Source organism: Lissotriton helveticus, chromosome 10 (assembly GCF_964261635.1).
Source record: "Lissotriton helveticus chromosome 10, aLisHel1.1, whole genome shotgun sequence".
NCBI lineage: Eukaryota > Metazoa > Chordata > Amphibia > Caudata > Salamandridae > Lissotriton > Lissotriton helveticus.
In genome coordinates this window covers 590,949,503-590,963,902 of record NC_136071.1, presented here as the reverse complement: position 1 = coordinate 590,963,902, position 14,400 = coordinate 590,949,503, and the positions used below count along the sequence as shown (strand labels likewise).

Here is a 14,400-nt window from a genome sequence, read left to right as displayed (position 1 = left end):
TTGAACAATTTCTGAAGCGTCTTTCAGAAAAAAAGCAGGGCTATTTGGCTAGTCTCCCTCTAAGTGAGCCTCACAACGTCATGTTTTCTCTCAAGTTGTTGTTTTTTCACTCTAGCAAGAAAGGGGGCAGCCAATCTCCTATCAGCCAGTGAGCAGAAAAAAGGCACAGATGAGAACAGCAAGCACTTTCTGGCAATTGTTCTCCTCTGCAAGTCCTGGACCCTTGCCCCATAGACTTCCACACCAGAAGCAATGAAGGGCCCACCATTTCCTGCGCCTGAGAAAGAGGGGTTTGATATTTGGATTCAAACGCGCTCGCTCAGCGCTCGATCAGGCTCGATCAGGCGAGATTTATATGAGTGGCTCACAGGCCTGAAACACTCACCTGGGAGACCCAGAGTGGCTGACTTCTCAGTATAGCCATTGTTGGGCGAGTCACCTCCTTTCCTCCTGCCTCAATCTAGAATTGGCTGCAAATCATAGGAGAGAGTGCAATGCCCGTGTGCAGTGCCTACTCCCAGCTACCTCTCTGTCTTCCTTATGTAAATTAGAATTTGCAAGGGGGGACCAATGGCATTCTGCTCCTCCCACATAACCAGGAAGCCCTGTTGAACATGTCTGCCTGTGTTTTTGCAGGGACAGTGCCTTCTCTGCCCAAAAGGTGGCAGGAGAGCCTCACAACAAATGATGGGATCAACTGCTTAGTTAGAAACCCAGCATGGCAGTTACTGTGATGGAGTGCAAATTTAATGGAAGGTGTGCCTGAGGTGTCATTTCCAGAAATCCATGGAATTGTGATTGAGGGCCCAGCCTGATTGTTGGTGGATTTCTCTTCACATGCTACAGGTTCCTGCAAAGATTGTGATGTTTGCCGGGAACGCACTGCAAAAAACAGGAAGATTTACGGGTGTAAAAGGGACCTGTCAGAAGTGGGATTTGAACCCACGCCTCCATGAGGAGACCAGAAGGCTCAGCTACACTGAAGATCAAGCTCTCTTGAGTCTGGCGCCTTAGACCACTCGGCCATCCTGACGGCTCATGAGGGGGGCTTAGGTCTAACTCTTCTATCTGCACCTGCCAATGTTTCCACTTACAACCTTCACAGCAATGTCACAGGTGTAAAGGCCCCAACAATACAACATAGCTTAAACAAAATAAAAATAGGCACAAGAACGACCCCCAGATGATGGATGCAGATAACTTTGTTTCGTCTTGCAAAGGTAAAGAAAGTTTCCCACGGCTCACTGTGTTCAAAGACCACCTCTTCTTAAACTTGCATTCAGATAATAAGGTTTTAGAGTGTGCACATAAAAGCAGCCAACGCTCAGTGTTTCTGCCCGGTCTCGAACCGGGGACCTTTCGCGTGTTAGGCGAACGTGATGACCACTACACTACAGAAACGACCTTGCTGCTTGCTACTGTTAAAGCAAAGTTCCTCTCAAGGCTTCACCCTACTTCTATTCTGCTGTATCAGCAGCGGCTCAGAATGTGCAGAACAAGTGTGAAAACCTCAAAGATATCATCCAACATGCTTGCAATTAGACGTATTCAAAATTTACTTGTGCAGGCATCGACAGACAAATATCTGATGCCTAAATGTCTGCGAGTACAGCTTGGGAAAGCATCACCTGGGACACACTGAGACTAAGCAGGTAGGCAGAAAAAGCACGGTGATCCATTTTTCTACTGAGGTTAGGAATATGTTAAGCAAAAAATCAACCGAGTATTACTAGAAATAGTCAGGCATAGTGCATTTTTAGTACGATTTGTATGTTTAGCTCTAAAAAGGGCTCGTCCGGGATTTGAACCCGGGACCTCTTGCACCCTAAGCGAGAATCATACCCCTAGACCAACGAGCCACGCAAGAGTCACCTCTGACATGGCTCCAGCGGTTAGTGGCAGCTAGTCGGTGAATGCTTCACCCAAAGCAAGCAACTGCACATGTTGCTCTCTTCTGCAATATGATTGCTGTCTTTTCCATGGCCGTCATCAAACAAGAAATTAAAAAGCCTCTGTCCTTCAGACAGTTTGTTTTCTCTAAGTGTCTGCTTGCGGTGAGGACAAGAAAAGCATTTCTGCTCTCATTCCTTGCTTTCATGAAGTAGGCCCACCCTTCAGAGCAAAGGGCGAGCAAGCGAATGGCGCAAGCTATCGTCACTTCTCTTTTCGAGCTGTCACTGAGATCCCTGTAGCACACTACGTCAGGTTGGTGAGGGATAGACAGCCTCTATTATCTCAGCTTTCCTATAAAGTCAGCCAGTAAAGGCAAACACTGTTAAAAACAGCAAACCACTGTTTCTGCCCGGTCTCGAACCAGGGACCTTTCGCGTGTAAGGCGAACGTGATAACCACTACACTACAGAAACAGACACTAACTCAGGAATCTTGTTGGCATGTATTGGGCTGGAATGCACAGACTAAGGGCCAATGTCCTTGAAGCTCAAAGTTGGGCTCTCCTTACCCGGTCTCTATTTCTTTGGAAGACAGGAATGAGGACCACTTTTATTCCCAGAGGCGATTTTGAAACCATATCCTGAAATTACACTAGAAAAACACTATGCATGTAATGTTCCTACCATGCTGGTCTGGCCCAGAAAAGCAGTTGCAAAGAAGTCCTGCACTCCTTTATCCCGCCACAAGTGGAAAATAGCGTGCAGGGTAAGGAACTTTCTCGACATACACAGCGTCTTATAGCATTGAAAAGAAGAAATGCTCCTATATTACAAGCATCCTGAAAATGTCCACGTCATGGGCTCGTCCGGGATTTGAACCCGGGACCTCTCGCACCCGAAGCGAGAATCATACCCCTAGACCAACGAGCCTGAGTGGCCAGGAGACATTTTGAACAATTTCTGAAGCGTCTTTCAGAAAAAAAGCAGGGCTATTTGGCTAGTCTCCCTCTAAGTGAGCCTCACAACGTCATGTTTTCTCTCAAGTTGTTGTTTTTTCACTCTAGCAAGAAAGGGGGCAGCCAATCTCCTATCAGCCAGTGAGCAGAAAAAAGGCACAGATGAGAACAGCAAGCACTTTCTGGCAATTGTTCTCCTCTGCAAGTCCTGGACCCTTGCCCCATAGACTTCCACACCAGAAGCAATGAAGGGCCCACCATTTCCTGCGCCTGAGAAAGAGGGGTTTGATATTTGGATTCAAACGCGCTCGCTCAGCGCTCGATCAGGCGAGATTTATATGAGTGGCTCACAGGCCTGAAACACTCACCTGGGAGACCCAGAGTGGCTGACTTCTCAGTATAGCCATTGTTGGGCGAGTCACCTCCTTTCCTCCTGCCTCAATCTAGAATTGGCTGCAAATCATAGGAGAGAGTGCAATGCCCGTGTGCAGTGCCTACTCCCAGCTACCTCTCTGTCTTCCTTATGTAAATTAGAATTTGCAAGGGGGGACCAATGGCATTCTGCTCCTCCCACATAACCAGGAAGCCCTGTTGAACATGTCTGCCTGTGTTTTTGCAGGGACAGTGCCTTCTCTGCCCAAAAGGTGGCAGGAGAGCCTCACAACAAATGATGGGATCAACTGCTTAGTTAGAAACCCAGCATGGCAGTTACTGTGATGGAGTGCAAATTTAATGGAAGGTGTGCCTGAGGTGTCATTTCCAGAAATCCATGGAATTGTGATTGAGGGCCCAGCCTGATTGTTGGTGGATTTCTCTTCACATGCTACAGGTTCCTGCAAAGATTGTGATGTTTGCCGGGAACGCACTGCAAAAAACAGGAAGATTTACGGGTGTAAAAGGGACCTGTCAGAAGTGGGATTTGAACCCACGCCTCCATGAGGAGACCAGAAGGCTCAGCTACACTGAAGATCAAGCTCTCTTGAGTCTGGCGCCTTAGACCACTCGGCCATCCTGACGGCTCATGAGGGGGGCTTAGGTCTAACTCTTCTATCTGCACCTGCCAATGTTTCCACTTACAACCTTCACAGCAATGTCACAGGTGTAAAGGCCCCAACAATACAACATAGCTTAAACAAAATAAAAATAGGCACAAGAACGACCCCCAGATGATGGATGCAGATAACTTTGTTTCGTCTTGCAAAGGTAAAGAAAGTTTCCCACGGCTCACTGTGTTCAAAGACCACCTCTTCTTAAACTTGCATTCAGATAATAAGGTTTTAGAGTGTGCACATAAAAGCAGCCAACGCTCAGTGTTTCTGCCCGGTCTCGAACCGGGGACCTTTCGCGTGTTAGGCGAACGTGATGACCACTACACTACAGAAACGACCTTGCTGCTTGCTACTGTTAAAGCAAAGTTCCTCTCAAGGCTTCACCCTACTTCTATTCTGCTGTATCAGCAGCGGCTCAGAATGTGCAGAACAAGTGTGAAAACCTCAAAGATATCATCCAACATGCTTGCAATTAGACGTATTCAAAATTTACTTGTGCAGGCATCGACAGACAAATATCTGATGCCTAAATGTCTGCGAGTACAGCTTGGGAAAGCATCACCTGGGACACACTGAGACTAAGCAGGTAGGCAGAAAAAGCACGGTGATCCATTTTTCTACTGAGGTTAGGAATATGTTAAGCAAAAAATCAACCGAGTATTACTAGAAATAGTCAGGCATAGTGCATTTTTAGTACGATTTGTATGTTTAGCTCTAAAAAGGGCTCGTCCGGGATTTGAACCCGGGACCTCTTGCACCCTAAGCGAGAATCATACCCCTAGACCAACGAGCCACGCAAGAGTCACCTCTGACATGGCTCCAGCGGTTAGTGGCAGCTAGTCGGTGAATGCTTCACCCAAAGCAAGCAACTGCACATGTTGCTCTCTTCTGCAATATGATTGCTGTCTTTTCCATGGCCGTCATCAAACAAGAAATTAAAAAGCCTCTGTCCTTCAGACAGTTTGTTTTCTCTAAGTGTCTGCTTGCGGTGAGGACAAGAAAAGCATTTCTGCTCTCATTCCTTGCTTTCATGAAGTAGGCCCACCCTTCAGAGCAAAGGGCGAGCAAGCGAATGGCGCAAGCTATCGTCACTTCTCTTTTCGAGCTGTCACTGAGATCCCTGTAGCACACTACGTCAGGTTGGTGAGGGATAGACAGCCTCTATTATCTCAGCTTTCCTATAAAGTCAGCCAGTAAAGGCAAACACTGTTAAAAACAGCAAACCACTGTTTCTGCCCGGTCTCGAACCAGGGACCTTTCGCGTGTAAGGCGAACGTGATAACCACTACACTACAGAAACAGACACTAACTCAGGAATCTTGTTGGCATGTATTGGGCTGGAATGCACAGACTAAGGGCCAATGTCCTTGAAGCTCAAAGTTGGGCTCTCCTTACCCGGTCTCTATTTCTTTGGAAGACAGGAATGAGGACCACTTTTATTCCCAGAGGCGATTTTGAAACCATATCCTGAAATTACACTAGAAAAACACTATGCATGTAATGTTCCTACCATGCTGGTCTGGCCCAGAAAAGCAGTTGCAAAGAAGTCCTGCACTCCTTTATCCCGCCACAAGTGGAAAATAGCGTGCAGGGTAAGGAACTTTCTCGACATACACAGCGTCTTATAGCATTGAAAAGAAGAAATGCTCCTATATTACAAGCATCCTGAAAATGTCCACGTCATGGGCTCGTCCGGGATTTGAACCCGGGACCTCTCGCACCCGAAGCGAGAATCATACCCCTAGACCAACGAGCCTGAGTGGCCAGGAGACATTTTGAACAATTTCTGAAGCGTCTTTCAGAAAAAAAGCAGGGCTATTTGGCTAGTCTCCCTCTAAGTGAGCCTCACAACGTCATGTTTTCTCTCAAGTTGTTGTTTTTTCACTCTAGCAAGAAAGGGGGCAGCCAATCTCCTATCAGCCAGTGAGCAGAAAAAAGGCACAGATGAGAACAGCAAGCACTTTCTGGCAATTGTTCTCCTCTGCAAGTCCTGGACCCTTGCCCCATAGACTTCCACACCAGAAGCAATGAAGGGCCCACCATTTCCTGCGCCTGAGAAAGAGGGGTTTGATATTTGGATTCAAACGCGCTCGCTCAGCGCTCGATCAGGCTCGATCAGGCGAGATTTATATGAGTGGCTCACAGGCCTGAAACACTCACCTGGGAGACCCAGAGTGGCTGACTTCTCAGTATAGCCATTGTTGGGCGAGTCACCTCCTTTCCTCCTGCCTCAATCTAGAATTGGCTGCAAATCATAGGAGAGAGTGCAATGCCCGTGTGCAGTGCCTACTCCCAGCTACCTCTCTGTCTTCCTTATGTAAATTAGAATTTGCAAGGGGGGACCAATGGCATTCTGCTCCTCCCACATAACCAGGAAGCCCTGTTGAACATGTCTGCCTGTGTTTTTGCAGGGACAGTGCCTTCTCTGCCCAAAAGGTGGCAGGAGAGCCTCACAACAAATGATGGGATCAACTGCTTAGTTAGAAACCCAGCATGGCAGTTACTGTGATGGAGTGCAAATTTAATGGAAGGTGTGCCTGAGGTGTCATTTCCAGAAATCCATGGAATTGTGATTGAGGGCCCAGCCTGATTGTTGGTGGATTTCTCTTCACATGCTACAGGTTCCTGCAAAGATTGTGGTGTTTGCCGGGAACGCACTGCAAAAAACAGGAAGATTTACGGGTGTAAAAGGGACCTGTCAGAAGTGGGATTTGAACCCACGCCTCCATGAGGAGACCAGAAGGCTCAGCTACACTGAAGATCAAGCTCTCTTGAGTCTGGCGCCTTAGACCACTCGGCCATCCTGACGGCTCATGAGGGGGGCTTAGGTCTAACTCTTCTATCTGCACCTGCCAATGTTTCCACTTACAACCTTCACAGCAATGTCACAGGTGTAAAGGCCCCAACAATACAACATAGCTTAAACAAAATAAAAATAGGCACAAGAACGACCCCCAGATGATGGATGCAGATAACTTTGTTTCGTCTTGCAAAGGTAAAGAAAGTTTCCCACGGCTCACTGTGTTCAAAGACCACCTCTTCTTAAACTTGCATTCAGATAATAAGGTTTTAGAGTGTGCACATAAAAGCAGCCAACGCTCAGTGTTTCTGCCCGGTCTCGAACCGGGGACCTTTCGCGTGTTAGGCGAACGTGATGACCACTACACTACAGAAACGACCTTGCTGCTCGCTACTGTTAAAGCAAAGTTCCTCTCAAGGCTTCACCCTACTTCTATTCTGCTGTATCAGCAGCGGCTCAGAATGTGCAGAACAAGTGTGAAAACCTCAAAGATATCATCCAACATGCTTGCAATTAGACGTATTCAAAATTTACTTGTGCAGGCATCGACAGACATATATCTGATGCCTAAATGTCTGCGAGTACAGCTTGGGAAAGCATCACCTGGGACACACTGAGACTAAGCAGGTAGGCAGAAAAAGCACGGTGATCCATTTTTCTACTGAGGTTAGGAATATGTTAAGCAAAAAATCAACCGAGTATTACTAGAAATAGTCAGGCATAGTGCATTTTTAGTACGATTTGTATGTTTAGCTCTAAAAAGGGCTCGTCCGGGATTTGAACCCGGGACCTCTCGCACCCTAAGCGAGAATCATACCCCTAGACCAACGAGCCACGCAAGAGTCACCTCTGACATGGCTCCAGCGGTTAGTGGCAGCTAGTCGGTGAATGCTTCACCCAAAGCAAGCAACTGCACATGTTGCTCTCTTCTGCAATATGATTGCTGTCTTTTCCATGGCCGTCATCAAACAAGAAATTAAAAAGCCTCTGTCCTTCAGACAGTTTGTTTTCTCTAAGTGTCTGCTTGCGGTGAGGACAAGAAAAGCATTTCTGCTCTCATTCCTTGCTTTCATGAAGTAGGCCCACCCTTCAGAGCAAAGGGCGAGCAAGCGAATGGCGCAAGCTATCGTCACTTCTCTTTTCGAGCTGTCACTGAGATCCCTGTAGCACACTACGTCAGGTTGGTGAGGGATAGACAGCCTCTATTATCTCAGCTTTCCTATAAAGTCAGCCAGTAAAGGCAAACACTGTTAAAAACAGCAAACCGCTGTTTCTGCCCGGTCTCGAACCAGGGACCTTTCGCGTGTAAGACGAACGTGATAACCACTACACTACAGAAACAGACACTAACTCAGGAATCTTGTTGGCATGTATTGGGCTGGAATGCACAGACTAAGGGCCAATGTCCTTGAAGCTCAAAGTTGGGCTCTCCTTACCCGGTCTCTATTTCTTTGGAAGACAGGAATGAGGACCACTTTTATTCCCAGAGGCGATTTTGAAACCATATCCTGAAATTACACTAGAAAAACACTATGCATGTAATGTTCCTACCATGCTGGTCTGGCCCAGAAAAGCAGTTGCAAAGAAGTCCTGCACTCCTTTATCCCGCCACAAGTGGAAAATAGCGTGCAGGGTAAGGAACTTTCTCGACATACACAGCGTCTTATAGCATTGAAAAGAAGAAATGCTCCTATATTACAAGCATCCTGAAAATGTCCACGTCATGGGCTCGTCCGGGATTTGAACCCGGGACCTCTCGCACCCGAAGCGAGAATCATACCCCTAGACCAACGAGCCTGAGTGGCCAGGAGACATTTTGAACAATTTCTGAAGCGTCTTTCAGAAAAAAAGCAGGGCTATTTGGCTAGTCTCCCTCTAAGTGAGCCTCACAACGTCATGTTTTCTCTCAAGTTGTTGTTTTTTCACTCTAGCAAGAAAGGGGGCAGCCAATCTCCTATCAGCCAGTGAGCAGAAAAAAGGCACAGATGAGAACAGCAAGCACTTTCTGGCAATTGTTCTCCTCTGCAAGTCCTGGACCCTTGCCCCATAGACTTCCACACCAGAAGCAATGAAGGGCCCACCATTTCCTGCGCCTGAGAAAGAGGGGTTTGATATTTGGATTCAAACGCGCTCGCTCAGCGCTCGATCAGGCTCGATCAGGCAGGATTTATATGAGTGGCTCACAGGCCTGAAACACTCACCTGGGAGACCCAGAGTGGCTGACTTCTCAGTATAGCCATTGTTGGGCGAGTCACCTCCTTTCCTCCTGCCTCAATCTAGAATTGGCTGCAAATCATAGGAGAGAGTGCAATGCCCGTGTGCAGTGCCTACTCCCAGCTACCTCTCTGTCTTCCTTATGTAAATTAGAATTTGCAAGGGGGGACCAATGGCATTCTGCTCCTCCCACATAACCAGGAAGCCCTGTTGAACATGTCTGCCTGTGTTTTTGCAGGGACAGTGCCTTCTCTGCCCAAAAGGTGGCAGGAGAGCCTCACAACAAATGATGGGATCAACTGCTTAGTTAGAAACCCAGCATGGCAGTTACTGTGATGGAGTGCAAATTTAATGGAAGGTGTGCCTGAGGTGTCATTTCCAGAAATCCATGGAATTGTGATTGAGGGCCCAGCCTGATTGTTGGTGGATTTCTCTTCACATGCTACAGGTTCCTGCAAAGATTGTGGTGTTTGCCGGGAACGCACTGCAAAAAACAGGAAGATTTACGGGTGTAAAAGGGACCTGTCAGAAGTGGGATTTGAACCCACGCCTCCATGAGGAGACCAGAAGGCTCAGCTACACTGAAGATCAAGCTCTCTTGAGTCTGGCGCCTTAGACCACTCGGCCATCCTGACAGCTCATGAAGGGGGCTTAGGTCTAACTCTTCTATCTGCACCTGCCAATGTTTCCACTTACAACCTTCACAGCAATGTCACAGGTGTAAAGGCCCCAACAATACAACATAGCTAAACAAAATAAAAATAGGCACAAGAACGACCCCCAGATGATGGATGCAGATAACTTTGTTTCGTCTTGCAAAGGTAAAGAAAGTTTCCCACGGCTCACTGTGTTCAAAGACCACCTCTTCTTAAACTTGCATTCAGATAATAAGGTTTTAGAGTGTGCACATAAAAGCAGCCAACGCTCAGTGTTTCTGCCCGGTCTCGAACCGGGGACCTTTCGCGTGTTAGGCGAACGTGATGACCACTACACTACAGAAACGACCTTGCTGCTTGCTACTGTTAAAGCAAAGTTCCTCTCAAGGCTTCACCCTACTTCTATTCTGCTGTATCAGCAGCGGCTCAGAATGTGCAGAACAAGTGTGAAAACCTCAAAGATATCATCCAACATGCTTGCAATTAGACGTATTCAAAATTTACTTGTGCAGGCATCGACAGACAAATATCTGATGCCTAAATGTCTGCGAGTACAGCTTGGGAAAGCATCACCTGGGACACACTGAGACTAAGCAGGTAGGCAGAAAAAGCACGGTGATCCATTTTTCTACTGAGGTTAGGAATATGTTAAGCAAAAAATCAACCGAGTATTACTAGAAATAGTCAGGCATAGTGCATTTTTAGTACGATTTGTATGTTTAGCTCTAAAAAGGGCTCGTCCGGGATCTCTCGCACCCTAAGCGAGAATCATACCCCTAGACCAACGAGCCACGCAAGAGTCACCTCTGACATGGCTCCAGCGGTTAGTGGCAGCTAGTCGGTGAATGCTTCACCCAAAGCAAGCAACTGCACATGTTGCTCTCTTCTGCAATATGATTGCTGTCTTTTCCATGGCCGTCATCAAACAAGAAATTAAAAAGCCTCTGTCCTTCAGACAGTTTGTTTTCTCTAAGTGTCTGCTTGCGGTGAGGACAAGAAAAGCATTTCTGCTCTCATTCCTTGCTTTCATGAAGTAGGCCCACCCTTCAGAGCAAAGGGCGAGCAAGCGAATGGCGCAAGCTATCGTCACTTCTCTTTTCGAGCTGTCACTGAGATCCCTGTAGCACACTACGTCAGGTTGGTGAGGGATAGACAGCCTCTATTATCTCAGCTTTCCTATAAAGTCAGCCAGTAAAGGCAAACACTGTTAAAAACAGCAAACCGCTGTTTCTGCCCGGTCTCGAACCAGGGACCTTTCGCGTGTAAGGCGAACGTGATAACCACTACACTACAGAAACAGACACTAACTCAGGAATCTTGTTGGCATGTATTGGGCTGAAATGCACAGACTAAGGGCCAATGTCCTTGAAGCTCAAAGTTGGGCTCTCCTTACCCGGTCTCTATTTCTTTGGAAGACAGGAATGAGGACCACTTTTATTCCCAGAGGCGATTTTGAAACCATATTATGAAATTACACTAGAAAAACACTATGCATGTAATGTTCCTACCATGCTGGTCTGGCCCAGAAAAGCAGTTGCAAAGAAGTCCTGCACTCCTTTATCCCGCCACAAGTGGAAAATAGCGTGCAGGGTAAGGAACTTTCTCGACATACACAGCGTCTTATAGCATTGAAAAGAAGAAATGCTCCTATATTACAAGCATCCTGAAAATGTCCACGTCATGGGCTCGTCCGGGATTTGAACCCGGGACCTCTCGCACCCGAAGCGAGAATCATACCCCTAGACCAACGAGCCTGAGTGGCCAGGAGACATTTTGAACAATTTCTGAAGCGTCTTTCAGAAAAAAAGCAGGGCTATTTGGCTAGTCTCCCTCTAAGTGAGCCTCACAACGTCATGTTTTCTCTCAAGTTGTTGTTTTTTCACTCTAGCAAGAAAGGGGGCAGCCAATCTCCTATCAGCCAGTGAGCAGAAAAAAGGCACAGATGAGAACAGCAAGCACTTTCTGGCAATTGTTCTCCTCTGCAAGTCCTGGACCCTTGCCCCATAGACTTCCACACCAGAAGCAATGAAGGGCCCACCATTTCCTGCGCCTGAGAAAGAGGGGTTTGATATTTGGATTCAAACGCGCTCGCTCAGCGCTCGATCAGGCTCGATCAGGCGAGATTTATATGAGTGGCTCACAGGCCTGAAACACTCACCTGGGAGACCCAGAGTGGCTGACTTCTCAGTATAGCCATTGTTGGGCGAGTCACCTCCTTTCCTCCTGCCTCAATCTAGAATTGGCTGCAAATCATAGGAGAGAGTGCAATGCCCGTGTGCAGTGCCTACTCCCAGCTACCTCTCTGTCTTCCTTATGTAAATTAGAATTTGCAAGGGGGGACCAATGGCATTCTGCTCCTCCCACATAACCAGGAAGCCCTGTTGAACATGTCTGCCTGTGTTTTTGCAGGGACAGTGCCTTCTCTGCCCAAAAGGTGGCAGGAGAGCCTCACAACAAATGATGGGATCAACTGCTTAGTTAGAAACCCAGCATGGCAGTTACTGTGATGGAGTGCAAATTTAATGGAAGGTGTGCCTGAGGTGTCATTTCCAGAAATCCATGGAATTGTGATTGAGGGCCCAGCCTGATTGTTGGTGGATTTCTCTTCACATGCTACAGGTTCCTGCAAAGATTGTGATGTTTGCCGGGAACGCACTGCAAAAAACAGGAAGATTTACGGGTGTAAAAGGGACCTGTCAGAAGTGGGATTTGAACCCACGCCTCCATGAGGAGACCAGAAGGCTCAGCTACACTGAAGATCAAGCTCTCTTGAGTCTGGCGCCTTAGACCACTCGGCCATCCTGACGGCTCATGAGGGGGGCTTAGGTCTAACTCTTCTATCTGCACCTGCCAATGTTTCCACTTACAACCTTCACAGCAATGTCACAGGTGTAAAGGCCCCAACAATACAACATAGCTTAAACAAAATAAAAATAGGCACAAGAACGACCCCCAGATGATGGATGCAGATAACTTTGTTTCGTCTTGCAAAGGTAAAGAAAGTTTCCCACGGCTCACTGTGTTCAAAGACCACCTCTTCTTAAACTTGCATTCAGATAATAAGGTTTTAGAGTGTGCACATAAAAGCAGCCAACGCTCAGTGTTTCTGCCCGGTCTCGAACCGGGGACCTTTCGCGTGTTAGGCGAACGTGATGACCACTACACTACAGAAACGACCTTGCTGCTTGCTACTGTTAAAGCAAAGTTCCTCTCAAGGCTTCACCCTACTTCTATTCTGCTGTATCAGCAGCGGCTCAGAATGTGCAGAACAAGTGTGAAAACCTCAAAGATATCATCCAACATGCTTGCAATTAGACGTATTCAAAATTTACTTGTGCAGGCATCGACAGACAAATATCTGATGCCTAAATGTCTGCGAGTACAGCTTGGGAAAGCATCACCTGGGACACACTGAGACTAAGCAGGTAGGCAGAAAAAGCACGGTGATCCATTTTTCTACTGAGGTTAGGAATATGTTAAGCAAAAAATCAACCGAGTATTACTAGAAATAGTCAGGCATAGTGCATTTTTAGTACGATTTGTATGTTTAGCTCTAAAAAGGGCTCGTCCGGGATTTGAACCCGGGACCTCTTGCACCCTAAGCGAGAATCATACCCCTAGACCAACGAGCCACGCAAGAGTCACCTCTGACATGGCTCCAGCGGTTAGTGGCAGCTAGTCGGTGAATGCTTCACCCAAAGCAAGCAACTGCACATGTTGCTCTCTTCTGCAATATGATTGCTGTCTTTTCCATGGCCGTCATCAAACAAGAAATTAAAAAGCCTCTGTCCTTCAGACAGTTTGTTTTCTCTAAGTGTCTGCTTGCGGTGAGGACAAGAAAAGCATTTCTGCTCTCATTCCTTGCTTTCATGAAGTAGGCCCACCCTTCAGAGCAAAGGGCGAGCAAGCGAATGGCGCAAGCTATCGTCACTTCTCTTTTCGAGCTGTCACTGAGATCCCTGTAGCACACTACGTCAGGTTGGTGAGGGATAGACAGCCTCTATTATCTCAGCTTTCCTATAAAGTCAGCCAGTAAAGGCAAACACTGTTAAAAACAGCAAACCACTGATTCTGCCCGGTCTCGAACCAGGGACCTTTCGCGTGTAAGGCGAACGTGATAACCACTACACTACAGAAACAGACACTAACTCAGGAATCTTGTTGGCATGTATTGGGCTGGAATGCACAGACTAAGGGCCAATGTCCTTGAAGCTCAAAGTTGGGCTCTCCTTACCCGGTCTCTATTTCTTTGGAAGACAGGAATGAGGACCACTTTTATTCCCAGAGGCGATTTTGAAACCATATCCTGAAATTACACTAGAAAAACACTATGCATGTAATGTTCCTACCATGCTGGTCTGGCCCAGAAAAGCAGTTGCAAAGAAGTCCTGCACTCCTTTATCCCGCCACAAGTGGAAAATAGCGTGCATGGTAAGGAACTTTCTCGACATACACAGCGTCTTATAGCATTGAAAAGAAGAAATGCTCCTATATTACAAGCATCCTGAAAATGTCCACGTCATGGGCTCGTCCGGGATTTGAACCCGGGACCTCTCGCACCCGAAGCGAGAATCATACCCCTAGACCAACGAGCCTGAGTGGCCAGGAGACATTTTGAACAATTTCTGAAGCGTCTTTCAGAAAAAAAGCAGGGCTATTTGGCTAGTCTCCCTCTAAGTGAGCCTCACAACGTCATGTTTTCTCTCAAGTTGTTGTTTTTTCACTCTAGCAAGAAAGGGGGCAGCCAATCTCCTATCAGCCAGTGAGCAGAAAAAAGGCACAGATGAGAACAGCAAGCACTTTCTGGCAATTGTTCTCCTCTGCAAGTCCTGG

At 47.1% G+C, this 14,400-nt stretch overlaps 24 non-coding genes across 24 annotated transcripts; all 24 read right to left on the bottom strand.

Annotated features, from left to right (window-relative positions):
* Window positions 1–921: 921 nt before the first annotated feature.
* TRNAL-CAA (transfer RNA leucine (anticodon CAA)) lies at window positions 922–1,033 on the bottom strand. The gene is made up of 2 exons: window positions 996–1,033; window positions 922–967 (listed from the first exon to the last, which is right to left on the bottom strand). It is a non-coding gene; the product is annotated as a tRNA-Leu (tRNA).
* A 295-nt stretch (window positions 1,034–1,328) lies between these two features.
* Window positions 1,329–1,401, bottom strand: TRNAV-AAC (transfer RNA valine (anticodon AAC)). The gene has a single exon. It is a non-coding gene; the product is annotated as a tRNA-Val (tRNA).
* A 386-nt stretch (window positions 1,402–1,787) lies between these two features.
* TRNAP-AGG (transfer RNA proline (anticodon AGG)) lies at window positions 1,788–1,859 on the bottom strand. Its single transcript has one exon. It is a non-coding gene; the product is annotated as a tRNA-Pro (tRNA).
* Window positions 1,860–2,293: 434 nt separating this feature from the next.
* Window positions 2,294–2,366, bottom strand: TRNAV-UAC (transfer RNA valine (anticodon UAC)). Its single transcript has one exon. It is a non-coding gene; the product is annotated as a tRNA-Val (tRNA).
* A 384-nt stretch (window positions 2,367–2,750) lies between these two features.
* TRNAP-CGG (transfer RNA proline (anticodon CGG)) lies at window positions 2,751–2,822 on the bottom strand. The gene has a single exon. It is a non-coding gene; the product is annotated as a tRNA-Pro (tRNA).
* A 930-nt stretch (window positions 2,823–3,752) lies between these two features.
* TRNAL-CAA (transfer RNA leucine (anticodon CAA)) lies at window positions 3,753–3,864 on the bottom strand. The gene is made up of 2 exons: window positions 3,827–3,864; window positions 3,753–3,798 (listed from the first exon to the last, which is right to left on the bottom strand). It is a non-coding gene; the product is annotated as a tRNA-Leu (tRNA).
* A 295-nt stretch (window positions 3,865–4,159) lies between these two features.
* TRNAV-AAC (transfer RNA valine (anticodon AAC)) lies at window positions 4,160–4,232 on the bottom strand. The gene has a single exon. It is a non-coding gene; the product is annotated as a tRNA-Val (tRNA).
* Window positions 4,233–4,618: 386 nt separating this feature from the next.
* Window positions 4,619–4,690, bottom strand: TRNAP-AGG (transfer RNA proline (anticodon AGG)). The gene has a single exon. It is a non-coding gene; the product is annotated as a tRNA-Pro (tRNA).
* Window positions 4,691–5,124: 434 nt separating this feature from the next.
* TRNAV-UAC (transfer RNA valine (anticodon UAC)) lies at window positions 5,125–5,197 on the bottom strand. The gene has a single exon. It is a non-coding gene; the product is annotated as a tRNA-Val (tRNA).
* Window positions 5,198–5,581: 384 nt separating this feature from the next.
* TRNAP-CGG (transfer RNA proline (anticodon CGG)) lies at window positions 5,582–5,653 on the bottom strand. Its single transcript has one exon. It is a non-coding gene; the product is annotated as a tRNA-Pro (tRNA).
* A 940-nt stretch (window positions 5,654–6,593) lies between these two features.
* TRNAL-CAA (transfer RNA leucine (anticodon CAA)) lies at window positions 6,594–6,705 on the bottom strand. The gene is made up of 2 exons: window positions 6,668–6,705; window positions 6,594–6,639 (listed from the first exon to the last, which is right to left on the bottom strand). It is a non-coding gene; the product is annotated as a tRNA-Leu (tRNA).
* Window positions 6,706–7,000: 295 nt separating this feature from the next.
* On the bottom strand, window positions 7,001–7,073 carry TRNAV-AAC (transfer RNA valine (anticodon AAC)). Its single transcript has one exon. It is a non-coding gene; the product is annotated as a tRNA-Val (tRNA).
* Window positions 7,074–7,459: 386 nt separating this feature from the next.
* TRNAP-AGG (transfer RNA proline (anticodon AGG)) lies at window positions 7,460–7,531 on the bottom strand. The gene has a single exon. It is a non-coding gene; the product is annotated as a tRNA-Pro (tRNA).
* A 434-nt stretch (window positions 7,532–7,965) lies between these two features.
* Window positions 7,966–8,038, bottom strand: TRNAV-UAC (transfer RNA valine (anticodon UAC)). The gene has a single exon. It is a non-coding gene; the product is annotated as a tRNA-Val (tRNA).
* Window positions 8,039–8,422: 384 nt separating this feature from the next.
* On the bottom strand, window positions 8,423–8,494 carry TRNAP-CGG (transfer RNA proline (anticodon CGG)). The gene has a single exon. It is a non-coding gene; the product is annotated as a tRNA-Pro (tRNA).
* Window positions 8,495–9,434: 940 nt separating this feature from the next.
* On the bottom strand, window positions 9,435–9,546 carry TRNAL-CAA (transfer RNA leucine (anticodon CAA)). Its single transcript has 2 exons — window positions 9,509–9,546; window positions 9,435–9,480 (listed from the first exon to the last, which is right to left on the bottom strand). It is a non-coding gene; the product is annotated as a tRNA-Leu (tRNA).
* Window positions 9,547–9,840: 294 nt separating this feature from the next.
* Window positions 9,841–9,913, bottom strand: TRNAV-AAC (transfer RNA valine (anticodon AAC)). Its single transcript has one exon. It is a non-coding gene; the product is annotated as a tRNA-Val (tRNA).
* Window positions 9,914–10,792: 879 nt separating this feature from the next.
* Window positions 10,793–10,865, bottom strand: TRNAV-UAC (transfer RNA valine (anticodon UAC)). The gene has a single exon. It is a non-coding gene; the product is annotated as a tRNA-Val (tRNA).
* Window positions 10,866–11,249: 384 nt separating this feature from the next.
* TRNAP-CGG (transfer RNA proline (anticodon CGG)) lies at window positions 11,250–11,321 on the bottom strand. The gene has a single exon. It is a non-coding gene; the product is annotated as a tRNA-Pro (tRNA).
* A 940-nt stretch (window positions 11,322–12,261) lies between these two features.
* On the bottom strand, window positions 12,262–12,373 carry TRNAL-CAA (transfer RNA leucine (anticodon CAA)). The gene is made up of 2 exons: window positions 12,336–12,373; window positions 12,262–12,307 (listed from the first exon to the last, which is right to left on the bottom strand). It is a non-coding gene; the product is annotated as a tRNA-Leu (tRNA).
* A 295-nt stretch (window positions 12,374–12,668) lies between these two features.
* On the bottom strand, window positions 12,669–12,741 carry TRNAV-AAC (transfer RNA valine (anticodon AAC)). The gene has a single exon. It is a non-coding gene; the product is annotated as a tRNA-Val (tRNA).
* Window positions 12,742–13,127: 386 nt separating this feature from the next.
* Window positions 13,128–13,199, bottom strand: TRNAP-AGG (transfer RNA proline (anticodon AGG)). Its single transcript has one exon. It is a non-coding gene; the product is annotated as a tRNA-Pro (tRNA).
* Window positions 13,200–13,633: 434 nt separating this feature from the next.
* Window positions 13,634–13,706, bottom strand: TRNAV-UAC (transfer RNA valine (anticodon UAC)). The gene has a single exon. It is a non-coding gene; the product is annotated as a tRNA-Val (tRNA).
* A 384-nt stretch (window positions 13,707–14,090) lies between these two features.
* TRNAP-CGG (transfer RNA proline (anticodon CGG)) lies at window positions 14,091–14,162 on the bottom strand. Its single transcript has one exon. It is a non-coding gene; the product is annotated as a tRNA-Pro (tRNA).
* Window positions 14,163–14,400: the final 238 nt, after the last annotated feature.